Genomic DNA, 17701 nt, shown 5'->3' with positions numbered 1-17701 from the left:
ATTGTAGCATGTGATATGGTATATATGCATGCCTGTTTCATATTCTTGAATTATATATCTGTTGGTTAAAATGCTTATAGTTGCATAATACCTATGCTAGAGATAAGCGGTATTTGAGTTACCCTTAGTATAGGGGATAAAAAGGTGAACATATTTCTAAACCGGGAGTCGATGTTCCCGAGTATAATATATATATATTTTATATATATATGGTTATAGTTTTCAAAACTATTAATCGAATAAGGTTTATTCGATAACTTTATTTTATTTATTGAATATTATTTCGAATATTCATTCGAGGGCTTATGACTCAGCTTATTTATTTATTGAATATTATTTCAAATATTCATTCGAGGGCTTATGACTCAGCTTATTTATTTATTGAATATTATTTCGAATATTCATTCGAGGGCTTATGACTCAGCTTATTTATTTATTGAATATTATTTCGAATATTCATTTGAGGATGTATGACTCCTTTATTTATTTAATGAATATTATTTATAATATTCATTCGAGGTATTATGACTTCGCGTATTATTTAATATTCTTCATTTTATTAAAGAATAATGTTCGATAATCAAACTTATTTTTTTATTATTCAAATAAAGATAGTACTTTCGAATAAGTATATCTTGGTTATTTAATACTCGTTTCAAGTATAAGTTTTACAGCTTCTACTTCAATTATTTTTATAAGGATTATCAATATGGGAATATTATTTAAATAAGAATATTCAGATATTTTCTAATATATCGGGACTGATTTACTTTATTAAATCAGCAGTATTCCAAACACTCTTTAAAGTGTTTTCGAGTCTTCAAAATGATTTTTAAAAGTTAGAGCGGATCCCAAAACTCATTTTTATATTTAAGATCTTCCTTTTAAAGGGGATTTAAATACTCGCTCAAAACCTGAGGGATCCGACTCTGTGGTGTATTTTATATTCGCAACGAGGTTGCTGTTTTGGTAAATGAATTGATTACTTACCCAACGTTCGGGATGTACGTCCATCTATCGAGTCGGCATAAGTAACATGGGCTCAGTGGGCGTCCATGATAGTGTAAGTGGCTCAGTGGGAGTCCATCAAATGCGAAAGTGGCTGAGTGGCAGTCCATCATAAGGTCCTATTGCGACCAGGGTGATGACCAGTGGGGAATTCATCCATCTACTAGTAGAAAAGGTTACTTATTGGTATCTTTGCCTGATCAACAAGATATCAGGTTTATGCCAAGGTTTTCTCCTTTCCAAATTCATTGGATATTGCAACTCTGTTTATAATTTTCATAACAGAGGTTTTCAAGGAGTGTATGAAATTTATATATATAGGTGTATATATATATATCGGGATTTAATGAAGTATCTCATAACTTCATTATTTATAATGATATTCAAAGATTGAATCTATTCAAATCTTGTCTTGTAGTCTAATCTATGTGATGAACTTTTGAACTGATTATAACTTGAACGGTGGTAGTTCAAGTAATATTTGGAAAATATATAAGTATATTGGGGTATCTTGTAACTTCATATTTTCAACTTATATCTATTTAATGATTATCTTATGCATATTAAAGATTTTCAGAAAAATGTTGAGACAAGGGTAGATATATGAGATCACCTTGCAACGATATTTTTATACAGTTATAAACTGGAACTCTGTGTATATTATGCATGGAAGAGGACTTCCAAGATTTTGAAAAGTATATATGTATATATACTGAATATTTTGCGACTTCATCGCATTAAGATATCAAACTTGGTTCATTTCTTTTGACCAAGACTTTCATGTGTACTATGAGAAGGCTCATATATTGTTAATCATTATACATATTATTTTGGTGGGCTTGCTGCTCACCCTTGATTTCTTCTTTCATCACACAACAACAGATAGACAAGATGAACAGAATCAAGCTCCCAATTCGCGAGCAGATAGGAAACGTTCCGCAGTTTCCTGTAGGCATTGATGCCGTGTAGCTGAGGTAGGATCTACCAATAGGCTAGGCTTTCAACTTTCGATGTACCAGACTTATGTATATTTATGAATTGTAATAATGGCAAAGAATTTGTAAATTATTCAGAAACCCTTTTTAAGGTGAAATGGTTTATAATTGTGGAATAAAATGACTTGTGTTATTTTTGGTATTCATCTCTGAGACTATAACTTGTGGTGTGTGTGTGTATATTGTGGGGTCACAGTACGCAGTAGTTGGTTGACTGTTAAGATTAAGTATTGATAAGGGAAATGGAACTCGTGACAACCTGGATCCCCGACCCCGGATTTGGGGGTGTTACAGCAAGAATGGTGGAGGTTAGAACCAAAAATTTCAGAAATTTAAACCCCGTAACGGAGCTCAAAAGAACCGTTTCTAGAAAGCAGGACAATCGGGGAAGGATAACAGGCCCCAAACTCAAGAATGCAAGAATTGTGGAAAGAGACACCCGGGAATGTGTAATAAGTTGGATATGACATGTTTTAAATGCAACCAGAAGGGACATTACTCTTCAGAATGCCCAAGTGGAGCGAGGAAGCCTGATTTGGCTTGTTTCAAGTGTGGTAAAGTGGACCATATGGCCAGGAATTGTAAAGAGCCTGTTCCGAAGGCTAATGTTCTAAGGATTGCTGGACCGCCGTCTCTCCCAGCACCACCAGCTCAACCCAGAGCTAGGACCTTTAACATGACGATGAAAGATGCGGTGCAAGATGTGGACGTGGTAGTAGGTATGCTTGTTATTAACTCAGTAGAAGTAAAAGTATTGATGGATTCTGGAGCAACTAGATCTTTTATCTCTGAAAGTATTCTCGATAAGTTAAATTGTGTTGCGTACCCTCTAGAACCTAGTTTGATTATAGAGGTAGCAAATCAAGAGAAAGTTATCGTTAATAAGATTTGTCCCGATTGTGATGTGACTATAGAAGGTCGGCACTTTTCTGCTGAATTAATTCCCTTTAAGTTAGGAGAATTTGAGGTTATACTAGGGATGGATTGGTTGTCAAACCATGAAGCGCAAATAGAATGTAAAAGTAAAAAGGTAAAGTTAAGAACCAAGAATGGTGAAGAGGTGGTATTTAAAGGAAAGATGCAAGAAAAGAAATTACTAACGGCTATTGAGGCGAGAAGATTAATACGTCAAGGATGCGAAGTTTATTTGGCTCATGTCATGGATGTGGAGGAAGAATCTGTAAATATCGAGGATATTCCGGTAGTAAGAGATTTTCCGGATGTATTTCCTGATGAATTGCCTAGACTACCTCCAGACAGAGAGATCGAATTTACGATTTATTTGGCTCCTGGAACGGAACCAGTGTCGAAAGCTCCCTATCGCATGGCGCCAGTCGAGATGAAGGAATTGGCAGCTCAGTTACAAGAATTGTTGGACAAAGGAGTAATTCGACTTTGTAAAGAAAAAGGATGGAAGTATGAGGTTGTGCATTGATTATCGCGAATTGAATAAATTGACGATTTAGAATAAGTACCCTCTACCGCGGATCGATGACTTTTTTAACCAGTTAAAAGGAGCTTCGTGTTTCTCCAAGATTGATTTAAGATCTGGGTATCATCAGTTAAAGATCAAAGCGGAAGATTTACCCAAGACAACATTTCGAATGAGATATGGGCACTACGAGTTTTTGGTAATGGCATTTGGCTTGACGAATGCACCAGCCGCATTTATGGATCTTATGAACAGAGTGTTCAAGCAATATTTGGATAAGTTCGTTATTGTGTTTATCGACGATATATTGATTTACTCCAAGACGGAAGAAGATCATAAGGAACATTTGATGATTTCCTTGGAAATTCTGAGGAAAGAGAAGTTGTGCGCTAAGTTTTCAAAGTGTGAATTTTGGCTAAAGGAAGTACAATTTCTTGGTCATGTAGTTAATAAAGAAGGAATCAAAGTGGACTGTTAGGGTGAAAACACGCGCTAATATTCACGCAAGTATACGCGTTCGCAAGTAGTATAAGATATAAATCGGATTCGTTCCCACAGAGACTGGTTTATGTTAAGTTCAATTTATGCACCTATGCAACAATATATGGTTATCGCTCAATGCTAAGACAAATAACAAATTGGGTTTTTATTACACTAAGAGATTATACTAAATAACATTAACTAAGAGAATTGAGGTTGAATTACTATATATGACAAACATGGGATTCTAACTTCATTACTACTTCATTCAATAGCCTTCTCGTTCTTAACCTTAGCATGCGATGGTGAGGACACTAATCAGATAACACGAAACTGATAAACGCCAACTTTCGTTGCACGAGTACCATTCTACCAGACATCCACAAAAGAGATAGAAGCTGAATAGGCACCAATTATATTGAGACCCTATATGTCTATAGAATTTGACAACATAACGGTTTAAGAACAAGTTATCTATCTTGATTACATAGGGCAAGTAAAACAGTTAGAGTTACCTACGAATCATGCATACACATACATGAACCTATGCTAGCATGGCAAGTTCTAAACCTCTATATTCACTGTCGCTTCAATAGAGATTAACACGCTATCTTATATGTTAGCTACGCACATAAGACGAATAAGCACAACCAATACTAGGATATCAATCAATCACCACACACCAAGATATCGAAACAATTAACTATTGAAATCCATAAGTAAATCCGCTAGAATCCCTTGACAACGATTAGCCCATAATCGAACTCATCGTCACCATGGGTTCCAATGAAAGCATGGTATAAACAAGGTCTTAATAAACTAAATAATAATCAAAGTACGAATAAACGAGATCTAGGTTCAACAAGAACGAAAACGAGCATCCAAAGTTACAACTAATTCAAAGAATCACAAGTTGAAAACAAGATCTTCTTTTTCGGAGTAGTTCTATGCTTCTAGGTCTTCTCCTTGGTATCCCAATCTTCCCAGATGATGAAAACCCTTTTTTTAAGTATATATACGCCCCTAGTGGACCTGGACCCTTAAAATCGTCAAATTCCACTCAAAAAAGGCTTTTTCAGCGAAATCAGCGACCAGCCGCGCCCTGAGCGGCCGCTCAGCTCTGCTGAGCGGGCGCTCAGCTCTGCTGAGCGGGCGCTCAGCTCTGCTGACTGGAAAAATATTCTGATGAATCTTGTTTTGACCATAACTTGAGTTCTACTCGTCAGAATTAGGCGATTCAACTGCCCACGCGAAGCTATTGAGATTCTCTACAACTTGACAATGGCCTTGGATTCCAATTCTGATCACTTTTCATCATATTTCCTTTAAAAGCTCTTTTCTTCATTTAACTAATACCTGAAATGCAATAACACAAAACACATCAAAATACCAACAACTTGAGTCCAAAACACCAATTTAAGCTTGTAATAAAGCATTCCAAGTGGATATAAAATCCACTTATCACACCCCCAAACTTGAATCGATGCTTGTCCTCAAGCATAAACAGACTCAAAACTACAAAATAAACCTAATGCATGAATGCAACTACGTGAATGCAACTAAATGATAATACAATCGATCCCCTCAGAATAACCATAACCAAGTGAATAAACCAATGCCTCTAAGAATGCAATAACTTGAAACAGAGTTCAAATAAATCCCACAAACCAACTCACAAACCAGAAACGTGCGGGTGTGGATGCTTAACAGATATACTCTCGATACTAGATCAATAACCATAACTTATCTATCATCGAAACAATCAAAAGTTTATAAACAGAATAGATAATAAACACATTATGACTCACAACACCTCCTTTCTACTAGAGTTATACAAGGATTCACACTATTATTGAAAACATAACAAAGATGCTTATTTGATCGTGCAATGAATGAGGTCCCAAAAGACTTATACAATAATACCCATGTAGCGAGCGTTAGGTTAGTGGATCCCAGACTATAAAAGCCTTAGGTCACTAGGCACAAATTCCCCTAAAACTTAATAACTCGAGTATTAAAGAGCTCACTCTTGATCAATTATGCATAAACACATATTTTTTTTCTTTCTTTTTTTTTTCTCTTTTTTTTTTCTTTTTTTCAACAATTTCTGAATGAGTGCGTTTCGCTCCATCTCATTCAACCCTAGACTACTCATAAAAATATGAGCCGGCTACTAGCCATTTGACACCTAGCCTTACAACAACTAGCAATGAAATCCAAGTTTTTCTCCAGATAAAAAGAATCAGTGTTTTTACGTCACTACGAGAATATCACAAATTCTAAATATAACCAAGTGATTACATCTCAACAACAAACAAGTATGATCATGATCTAGATCAAAAGCAACCCTATAAGACTTTGTGAAAATATTTGTTTCTGGCATGCAAATCAATTCATTAGGACTTAAACATCCCTCTATTCGTCATCACCACACTGAAATCAACATCAACTTATCAAATATCATAGTTCATCTTAAGGGATCATGCTAAATATGCATGCAAATGCAACTATATAAAATTATATAAAAACAAACAAATATGTCCTAAATGAACAATCATACAAAAATATGAATGAACTACAACTAAACATGCAACATGAATCTATATGAATCTATATGGACACACACTACTAATCCTTACATTATCACCCCCAAACTTAAAATTTTCAATGTCGTCATTGAAGGCAATAATAAGGATTTCAGGCATACCTAATTAGCGGGAGATTCACCCTCGTCAGGTGGAGGATCAGGTGGCCAATCAACCTCGCCACTAGTGTCTCGGAAAATAGTACCGAAAGCGTGTGTCAAATCTTCAGCAAAATGACGGTGAATGTCGTGCATGGCCTCCATACACCTAATTACTCGCCTGTACTGCTCGTCACCAACACCAGTCCTATCAACTACCTGCTGCACATGAGAAGAACCCTCTATAGGCATTGGAGGATCTGTTCGGCTACCCTCTACATCATCAAAGATATATCCCAACCCCTTGTCAGGGGGTGCACCTAAGAATGAATAACTCAAGTGATTTGGTAGTGGGTTGAGCTCAAGTGTAGGAGCATCTTCAATAGACGACTCGAGACGATCCTGAGAAATTTTCAGCTCTGCTAACCCAAGAGAATCGAATGGCACATCCAACTTCCTCTTCCATAGAGGTGCATTCAAAACCTGAATTTGCTCTACTTTAAAGCACTCCTCTTTAGCTGTGGGTAATTTTATTTCCTTGAACACATTGAAAGTGACCTTCTGATCATGAACCTTCATCGTAAGCTCTCCTTTTTGCACATCGATCATAGTTCGGCCTGTAGCCAAGAATGGTCTTCCCAAGATAATGGGAATCTTTTTATCTTCCTCGAAATCAAGAATTACAAAGTCAGCAGGGACGAAGAGTTTATCCACCTTGACCAAGACATCCTCCACTATACCTCGTGGATAAGCGATGGGATGGTCAGCTAGTTGCAATGACATGTATGTTTGTTTCGGCTCAGGCAGACCAAGCTTCTTGAAGATAGATAAGGGCATCAGATTGATGCTAGCTCCTAAATCACATAAACACTTGTCGAATGACAAGTTTCCGATGGTACAAGGAATAGTGAAGCTTCCAGGATCTTTAAGCTTCAGAGGCAACTTCTATTGCAGCACAGCACTGCATTCCTCCGTTAGAGCAACGGTCTCTAAGTCATCGAGCTTCACTTTCCGAGAGAGAATACCTTTCATAAACCTCGCATAGCTAGGCATCTGTTCAAGAGCTTCAGCGAAAGGTATGTTGATATGAAGTTTCTTGAACACCTCCAGAAACTTCTCAAACTGCTTATCCAGCTTTTTCTTCTGCAGCCTTTTAGGAAAAGGAGGTGGAGGATAAATCTGTTTCTCCCCTGTTTTACCCTCAGGAGGAGTGTGTTCCATAGTAGTCTTCCTTGGTTCCACCTCTACTTCCTTCTGCACATCTTCTTCAGCCACAACTGTATTTTCTGAATCTTGAGATTTTTCTGGCTCTTCGTCTTGCTGAACTTGGGGGCTTGCGACCTTTCCAGACCTTAAGGTGATGGCGTTCACCTGTTCTTCAACTTCCCTCTTGCCTGGATTTGTTTCTGTATCAGTAGGAAGCATTCCTGGTGGTCGATTCAATAAGGCATTAGCAATTTGCCCTATTTGGTTCTCCAGATTCTGGATAGAAACAGCCTGGCTTTGGCATATAAGAGCCTAGTTTTTGTACATAAGCCTCAACTCCTCCAATTCATATTTTTCATTCGAAGATAGACCTGCATCATTAGTTTGTTGTTGAAGTTGGAGTTGTTGTCTTTGTGTAAATTGTTGCTGAAAACCAGGAGGGTTAAATAGCTTATTTGCAAACTGCTGGAATGGCTGTTGCATCGCATTCTGATTGTTGCTCCAGCTGAAGTTAGGATGATTCCAGTTGTCAGGATGATAAGTGTTTGGAACTGGTTGCTGCGATCTCTGAAAGTTGCTCACAAACTGAGCTGAGTCGCTAGATATAGCGCATTGTTCTGTCGCATGCGGACCTGCACACAACTCACAAACACTAATTATCTGCTTAACACCATAGTTAGCCAGAGAATCGATCTTCATAGACAACGCCTTTAGTTGAGCAGTGATAGCTGTAGCTGTATCCACTTCAAGAACTCCTGCTACCTTGCTCTGTGGATATCTCTGGGTTGGATACTGATATTCATTAGCAGCCATCAATTCAATTAGATCATAAGCTTTCTTATAGCTCTTTGCCCATAATGCTCCGCCTGATGCTGCATCGAGCATGGGTCTGGACTGTGCTCCCAACCCATTGTAAAAACAAGTGATGATCATCCAATCAGGAATTCCATGATGAGGACACTTCCTAAGCATCTCCTTGTAGCGCTCCCAAGCTTCACTTAGCGATTCTCCCGTTTGCTGCGCAAATTGAGTAATAGCATTCCTGAGTGCAGCTGTCTTCGCCATAGGGAAGAATTTAGTAAGAAACTTCTGAGCAAGATCTTCCCAAGTAGTAATCAAACCAGCTGGTAGAGAGTGTAACCAGCTCTTAGTCTTGTCCTTCAGAGAGAATGGGAATAGTCTCAGCTTCACAGCATCTTCGGAAACATCGTTGAACTTGAAGGTGTCGCAGATCTCAATGAAATCCCTAATGTGCGTATTGGGATCTTCCATTGGAGAACCCCCAAACTGGACTGAAGTCTGTACCCATTGAATTATGCCAGGCTTGATCTCAAAGGTATTAGCTGTGATAGCTGGCCTGACAATGCTAGATTGAATGTCATTGATCTTGGGTTGAGAAAACTCCATCAAGGCTTTCGTTCGTGCTGCTGGATCTCCCATTGTAATGAGTACCTGAAACACAAACAAATAAACCGTGAAAGTAAAAGAATCCGAGTCAGTGAACTTTAACGACCACTGATGACAAACACATAAACTAAAAATTAACACCGAGTCCCCGGCAGCGGCGCCAAAAACTTGTTAGGGCGAAAACACGCGCTAATATTCACGCAAGTATACGCGTTCGTAAGTAGTATAAGATATAAATCAGATTTGTTCCCACAGAGACTGGTTTAGGTTAAGTTCAATTTATGCACCTATGCAACAATGTATGGTTATCGCTCAATGCTAAGACAAATAACAAATTGGGTTTTTATCAAAACTAAGAGATTATACTAAATAACATTAACTAAGAGAATTGAGGTTGAATTACTATATATGACAAACATGGGATTCTAACTTCATTACTACTTCATTCAATAGCCTTCTCGTTCTTAACCTTAGCATGCGATGGTGAGGACACTAATCAGATAACACGAAACTGATAAACGCCAACTTTCGTTGCACGAGTACCATTCTACCAGACATCCACAAAAGAGATAGAAGCTGAATAGGCACCAATTATATTGAGACCCTATATGTCTATAGAATTTGACAACATAACGGTTTAAGAACAAGTTATCTATCTTGATTACATAGGGCAAGTAAAACGGTTAGAGTTACCTACGAATCATGCATACACATACATGAACCTATGCTAGCATGGCAAGTTCTAAACCTCTATATTCACTGTCGCTTCAATAGAGATTAACACGCTATCTTATATGTTAGCTACGCACATAAGACGAATAAGCACAACCAATACTAGGATATCAATCAATCACCACACACCAAGATATCGAAACAATTAACTATTGAAATCCAAAAGTAAATCCGCTAGAATCCCTTGACAACGATTAGCCCATAATCGAACTCATCGTCACCATGGGTTCCAATGAAAGCATGGTATAAACAAGGTCTTAATAAACTAAATAATAATCAAAGTACGAATAAACGAGATCTAGGTTCAACAAGAACGAAAACGAGCATCCAAAGTTACAACTAATTCAAAGAATCACAAGTTGAAAACAAGATCTTCTTTTTCGGAGTAGTTCTATGCTTCTAGGTCTTCTCCTTGGTATCCCAATCTTCCCAGATGATGAAAACCCTTTTTTTAAGTATATATACGCCCCTAGTGGACCTGGACCCTTAAAATCGTCAAATTCCACTCAAAAAAGGCTTTTTCAGCGAAATCAGCGACCAGCCGCGCCCTGAGCGGCCGCTCAGCTCTCCTGAGCGGGTGCTCAGCTCTCCTGAGCGGGCGCTCAGCTACTGACTGGAAAAATATTCTGATGAATCTTATTTTGACCATAACTTGAGTTCTACTCGTCAGAATTAGGCGATTCAACTGCCCACGCGAAGCTATTGAGATTCTCTACAACTTGACAATGGCCTTGGATTCCAATTCTGATCACTTTTCATCATATTTCCTTTAAAAGCTCTTTTCTTCATTTAACTAATACCTAAAATTCAATAAAATAAGAACACATCAAAATACCAACAACTTGAGTTCAAAACACCAATTTAAGCTTGTAATAAAGCATTCCAAGTGGATATAAAATCCACTTATCATGGACCCAGCCAAGATAGAAGCTGTAATGAATTGGGAAAGACCCAAGACTCCTACGGAAGTCAGAAGTTTTCTGGGATTAGCCGGATATTACAGGAGGTTTGTGCAAGATTTTTCTAACATTGATGTCCCATTAACGAAGTTGACAAGAAAGAACGAGAAGTTTGTCTGGACGAAAAAGTGCGAGGAAAGTTTTCAGGAGTTAAAGAAGAGGTTGATAACCGCCCCAGTATTGGTATTACCAGATGAAAAAAGGGAATTTGTGATATTCAGTGATGCTTCGTATAAAGGACTTGGATGTGTGTTAATGCAACACGGAAAGGTAATAGCATATGCGTCAAGGCAACTCAAGCCGCACGAGCAAAAATATCCAATGCATGATTTGGAATTGGCAGCAATTGTGTTTGCCCTTAAGATTTTGAGGCATTATTTGTACAGGGAAAAGTGCGAGATTTACACAGATCATAAGAGTTTAAAGTATATCTTTACTCAGAAGGAATTGAATATGAGAAAAAGAAGATGGTTGGAATTGATCAAAGATTATGATTGTGCGATAAACTATCATCTTGGAAAGGCAAATGTGGTAGCACACGCTCTAAGTCGCAAGGAAAGGTTGAATATGTTAACGTCATCGGAAGAATTGATCAAGGATTTTGAAAAGATGGAGATAGAGGTACAGACTCCAGAATTTGGAGGTGAAACTATATATGCAATGTCATTTCAACCCGAAATTTTGGAAAAGATTCGATGCTTTTAAGAGCAAGTGATGAATCGCGAAAAGGATAAGTTGACGGGAGAAGAAATTAAAGTTCAAAAAGATGGAAAAGGAATATACCGTGTTAACTAGCGTATTTGGATACCTAATATCGTGGAACTAAAACACGAGATTTTGCAAGAAGCGCATAACTCGAGATTTTCAATTCACCCTGGGAGTACGAAAATGTACCAGGATTTAAAAGAAAGTTATTGGTGGCCAAACATGAAGAAGGAAATTGCAGAATGGATAAGTAAATGTTACACGTGCCAAAGAGTCAAAGCGGAACATCAAAGGCCGAGCGGATTGCTTCAGCCACTGGATATACCCGAATGGAAATGGGAACATGTAGCGATGGATTTCGTGGTAGGATTACCTAAAACCAAGTCAAATCATGATGCGATTTGGGTGGTAATCGATCGGTTGACAAAGTCAGCACATTTCTTGCCGATAAATGAAAGGTGTTCGTAGGAAAAGTTGGTCTAATTGTATTTGGATGAGATTGTGATGCGTCATGGAGTTCCCGTATCTATCGGGTCTGATAAAGATCTGAGGTTCAACTCGAGATTTTGGAGACAATTCCATGATCACTTGGGAACTAAGTTAAAAATGAGTACGGCATATCATCCGTAGATGGACGGACAAAGTGAAAGGATAATTCAGATAATTGAAGATATGCTGCGAACCTGTGCAATAGATTTCAAAGGAAATTGGGACGATCATTTGCCGTTGATTGAATTTTCCTACAACAAAAGTTATCACGCGAGTATTGACATGTCGCCTTATGAAGAGTTGTATGGAAGAAAATGTAGATCCCCTACATATTGGGACGAAGTTGGTGAGCGCAAATTAATTGGCCCAGAGCTAGTTCAACAAACAAAGGAAAAGGTAGAAATAATTCGAAAGAGATTAATTGCAGCTCAAGATCGACAAGCAAAGTACGCAAATCAAGAACAAAAAGATGTGTAATTCGAATCTAGAGACAAAGTCTTATTAAATATATCTCCTTGTAAAGGTGTAACCCGATTCGAAAAGAAAGGAAAGTTAAGTCCTAGGTATATTGGACCATTTGAAGTATTGCGACGAGTTGGGAAGGTGGCATATGAATTGGCGCTACCTCCGCAAATACAACATCTGCACAATGTATTTCATGTATCTCTTCTAAAGAAGTATAATGCGGATGCGAGTCATATGATTGAATTGGAACCAATGGAAATTCAACCAGATTTGTCTTATGTGGAACAGCCAGTTCGAATTTTGGACCGAAAAGAGAGGACGCTCAAGAATAAAGTTGTACCTTTAGTTAGAGTATTGTGGAGAAATCCGCTAGTCGAAGAATCGACTTGGGAATTAGAAAGCGAAATAAAAGAAAAGTATCCTCATCTATTTGCTTAGACTAGATTCTGGGGACAGAATCTTTTTAAGGAGGGTAGATTGTGATGACTGAGAATTTTTCGACACAATTAAGTCAATAAAGTATGTTTTATGTGATGTGATTATAATTATATGATTAAGTGTTGATTAATTGTCTTTGCTGTATATTAGAATATAGGAGCGTAAGTAAAAATGTTCCAATTTAAAGAGTCAGCTTAGGAATTAAGCTGTGTTGTCGGGCCGTCAGGTAGAACGGAACCCGTCCTAATAAGGGTTTAAAGAATATAAAATGTGAATTATGTGTGATTGAGTGAAATGAATGTTTAAATAAAGTATTTCGTCCTAAGTGACGTGTCGGTCGATAATGATAATGAGAAGCGTAATCGAAACGCTGAGCGTCGGACCGTCAGGCTGAACGTGACCTGATACGCGTAAAAAGGGATAAAGATTAAAGAAGGACAAATTCTCTGATCAAACTTGAGTTGTTATGTGATCGTATATGTGTGATTGCTTATCTGTGTGCATGACTATGTGCTCTGTGACATTTTTATGAATTTAAAGGAATTATTTGATTTAAATGAAGGTTTATTTAACCTTCGCGCATTTTTATAAAATTATCTGAGTAAGATAAAAACATGGGATTTGTTTTTTTATCTTCATATTAGTCCTAGGGACTTTCTAAAAATAATGGATGGATTTATTTGGTAGACATTGCATTTTAAATTGATTTTTATGTGGAAAAATGTTATTATTAGCACGAACTTGCAAAAATCATATAAAATCAACCGTCCGCTCAAAAATCTATTATGAGTAATGGTTGGAAAGCTAATTTCGAGATCTACGTATTAAAATTGTCACTTGCAATAATTTTTGACTTTCCGAGAGAGATATATTTTATAATTGATTTTTGTTACATTTGAGTAAAAAGAAAGAATCAATTAGGCATAAAAGGGATTTAGTAGATTACTAAAATGCCCTTGCCTTTGATAGTTTATAAACCATCTTCCCCCCTTTTTCTTTTCTTTCCCGTGCACTCCACTCTCCCCTTCTCTTTTCTTTTTCACTCTCTTCCTCTCGGCTACTCTCTCTCTCTCTCTCAGCTCTCTCCATCTCTTCTCTCTCTCTTGCATGCAACACTCAAACCTCACTCAAACTCAAAGATATTGCTCTCTTTAGTCTCTATTTTCGGTATACATCTTAATTTCCAGTTGCATGTGAGTATTTGTCTAAGTATTTTGGTGATCATCTTTATGGTAGTGTTCAAGGAAATTGATTTCTTGATACAAAACTATAAGAGTGAATTCAAGAGGATTAAGTGGTTTAAAACTCAAGAGGAGACCCGTTTCGGGCTCTCTTAAGTTTGACCACCACCGGCTATGATCCAAGGAGAGCCGATGGAGTTTTTATGATATGTTAATTTGATTTTTAAGCCTTGCATGTTTTGGTTTCTTGAAGGTTTGAAAAAGGGTTTTGTATTTTTAGAAACTCAAGTATGTGATTGATAAATGGATTGCATTGATTGTTTTAAAAAGAAATTGGATGTGTGTAAATGATTTATTGCTTAGAAAATCAAAAATTAAGGTTTGCATGTTGGGTTATAATTCGGCTTTGTGTTAATTAGAAAGGAAATGGGATTTAATGACTTGATCTTAGTAAAATCTAAGCCTAATTAGTGAAAAATGTGATTGCATGATTGAACAAGTTATGCATGTCAATGTTTAGTCCTTGAGTTATGAATCTTGATTTTGCCGAATAGAAAATGGGTCTAGAAGAGATTTGATTGATGATTAAGTGAATGCATGCTTGTCGAATGAATAATTTGATTAAAGCCTAAATCATTATTGATGTTTTGTTTTGTGATTCAAAAATCTTGAAGAAAATGAATTGAATGACTAAGTTAAGGTTTAAAATAAGTGGGAAATGTGATATACAATTTTGCATGTCAAAATTGATCCTTACATGTGTGATTTATTGAAAAACCCGAATGGGTCTTATGCTTAAAAAGAGAATTAAGTTGATTTTTGCTAATTATCTTAGTGGCTAGTGAGAACTTGATTGCATGACAATTATTGGGTGGTGTTTATGTTCGAATTTTGATTTTTGATTTTTAATGTGATTATGATTCGGATTTTTGATTAAAAAGGATGAAGTTTAATTGCGTAAATGACTCTTGCGATTTGTATTATTTGTGTTTGATTATATGAGATTGAAATTGCGTATACATGGTTGTGCTTTATGTGTATGGCCGAATGATATATAAGTAGAAAAATGACTGATTTGGTTCCAATACCTTGTTAAGTGATTGCATGTGAAATCCTAGGAGATATGTGATTCATTTGTGTGATTGGTTGCTGTTATGATTCGAATTAAGGAATAAAAGAAAAAGGGAATTAAATCATTTAAAGAACTATAAGTGACAATTATGGTCGCAAAAGATTTAGTTGTGAATAAATCATGTACTCATAAGAGTTATATTAGTGTGATTTGAGAAATAGTTAAGGTTAAACAAGTATGCGTCGATTGTTAAGATATAAAGGTTATGAGAAAGGAATGTGTTATGTGCTATGTGCTTATGTGTATAAGCTATACTCGTATATTTGAGTCAAGAATATAATCGAGCTATCGTAATTGAGTGATCGTTCCGAGAACGAGAGTTGAGAAACTGATTAAGGTTTTGGTTTTTATTGTAGATTCGGAGCGTGAGGGCATTCAGGTTAGGAAAGGAAAGGGTATACTAGGTGGCAGTAGTTCAACCTTCAGGAAAGCAAATTCAGGCAAGTAACTCATATTACTTGTGAAAATGGTTATAGAGAGGTTATTGTTCATACCATATAGAGTATGGAATTGTTACTTAATGAACCCATGTTAATGCTTGAGATACCCTGTGTTCGATCTTGATAAAATGTTATTGATAAGCTTACTGATTCAACCATTTGATAACCTGTCCTTTCTGTTCAAGTTATTTATTAAGCCATGAATTGTATTGAACCCTATAATTATCCTTGCAAACCCTGTTTAATGATACTTTATTTCCTGATCACCCTATTGGTCCCTAAACAGATGTTGATCCCTCTAACTAAGTACCTTGTTATCCTTGATTCAGAATCCTTAAGAATTATTCCTTGCTTATCTTTGAATTACTCCCTAAACTTTGTTTTTCTTGAAATTTGACTTAAGACTGAGTTTCAGCTCGAAAGAGTCTGAATGATTTCATATTTTTGGTAATGATAAAATGGATTTTAGAAAACCTATTTGTTTTTCCAACTCAAGGTTTTCCAAACGAATTCCTGATGGATTGGATTGGGACGTAAGAGGCTAGTGGGACTAGTCCAGTCATGGTAAGAGGCTAGCGGGGCTATTCCAATTTAAGGCTGAAATTATGCTGATTGGTACCTTAAAGACCGGATGGAGGTCGGTACGTGATGATCACCCGTGTTATATGAAATGGAAAGATAAAAGTGATCTAATCAAGGGTTCTAATTAATTATTTAAAAGGGAACTGAAACTTTTTGTTCAGGAAATTGATTCTTGAAAATGAAAATGGTTTATATTGTTTTGAAAAGAGTTAATCGTGTTGATATGAAGCTTAAAGCTCGAGAACCCTGATTTTAATCTGTTGATCATAAAATTTGAGTCCATATAAGTGAAATATTATTGCTTTCCTCTTTCTGAAAGATCTATTCTGATCCTTTAATGATTTATGATGAATGTCGGCTTTCGTTCTACATTGAGCCTTGTTCCTTGAAAGCCACACATTATCCTTCATAACCTATCCTTGATCCTAAAGCTGAAAATCTGCCACCTAGAACAAATAAAGTAGAATGCCCTGAGTTTGGTAAAGTATATTGTGAATTGATATCGTAGAACTGCTTTATAGTTACTTGCTGAGTTTTATACTCATATATTTTGTTTTAATCTAACCATGGCAGTTAAGCAAGAAGATGGACAGGCTTAGGCGCACTGCTCGTAAGAGCGTACCTGGTGGGCCCTATCGTGTTGAGGGCTTCCGGTTGCCAGAGTAGGTAGTGGTATTTTTGAGTGAGCACGCGCCTAGAAGGAAATCTGTAAAGATACAATGGGTTATCTGTCGGTTCCCAGCCGGAATCGATATTGTTTATCTAATAATATTTTGGGGTTGTAAGTTATATTTTATGATTGGTAGTTGTAATCTTGTCACATACATTATCCTGTTGATCCTGTTGGTAGTTAATCGGTGTTTATGCTTATTTAATTATTAGATTAGAGGTGTGTGAGTCCTCATTTTATAACCCCGAGATTGAGGGCGTCACATCAAGTTCTCTATAGATCAAACTCGAGATCTCGAGGTAAAAATCTTAAAGTACAAAATTACAGACCAGTTCAATATCCAAGATTTACAATCAACAAACAATCCAACCAGCTAGATTGACAAGTCTACAAAAAGAAGCTTGAAGAGTGTGCAAGATCAAGGGTGAAGATTAACTGACAAAGGAAGATCAAAGTTAACACAGTATGCAAAGATAAGCTAAGCTAGAAATGGAAGATATACTTTTCCTAAAATGAAAATGACAAGTGACAGTTTACTAAAGTTAATAGCATGTCTTATTATACACTGTGTAAACCAATAGTTAACTAAATTATAAAGTTAACACCGGTCCTTTGTTAGATGTAACAATTTAGATTAGAAACTCTTGTATTCTCTCAAGGCAGAAGTTAAGCTCTTTATCAACAAAGAGCCTAGAAA

At 36.8% G+C, this 17701-nt stretch overlaps 1 non-coding gene across 1 annotated transcript; it reads left to right on the top strand.

Annotated features, from left to right (window-relative positions):
* The first annotated feature begins 8747 nt into the window (after nt 1–8747).
* Nucleotides 8748–8854, top strand: LOC141723229 (small nucleolar RNA R71). Its single transcript, XR_012576215.1, has one exon. It is a non-coding gene; the product is annotated as a small nucleolar RNA R71 (small nucleolar RNA).
* The last annotated feature ends 8847 nt before the right edge of the window (nt 8855–17701 follow it).

The sequence above is a fragment of the Apium graveolens genome, chromosome 4 (assembly GCF_009905375.1).
Source record: "Apium graveolens cultivar Ventura chromosome 4, ASM990537v1, whole genome shotgun sequence".
Taxonomy (NCBI): domain Eukaryota; kingdom Viridiplantae; phylum Streptophyta; class Magnoliopsida; order Apiales; family Apiaceae; genus Apium; species Apium graveolens.
Note: the sequence above shows the minus strand (reverse complement) of the source record. Positions and strands in the feature narration are given on the sequence as shown.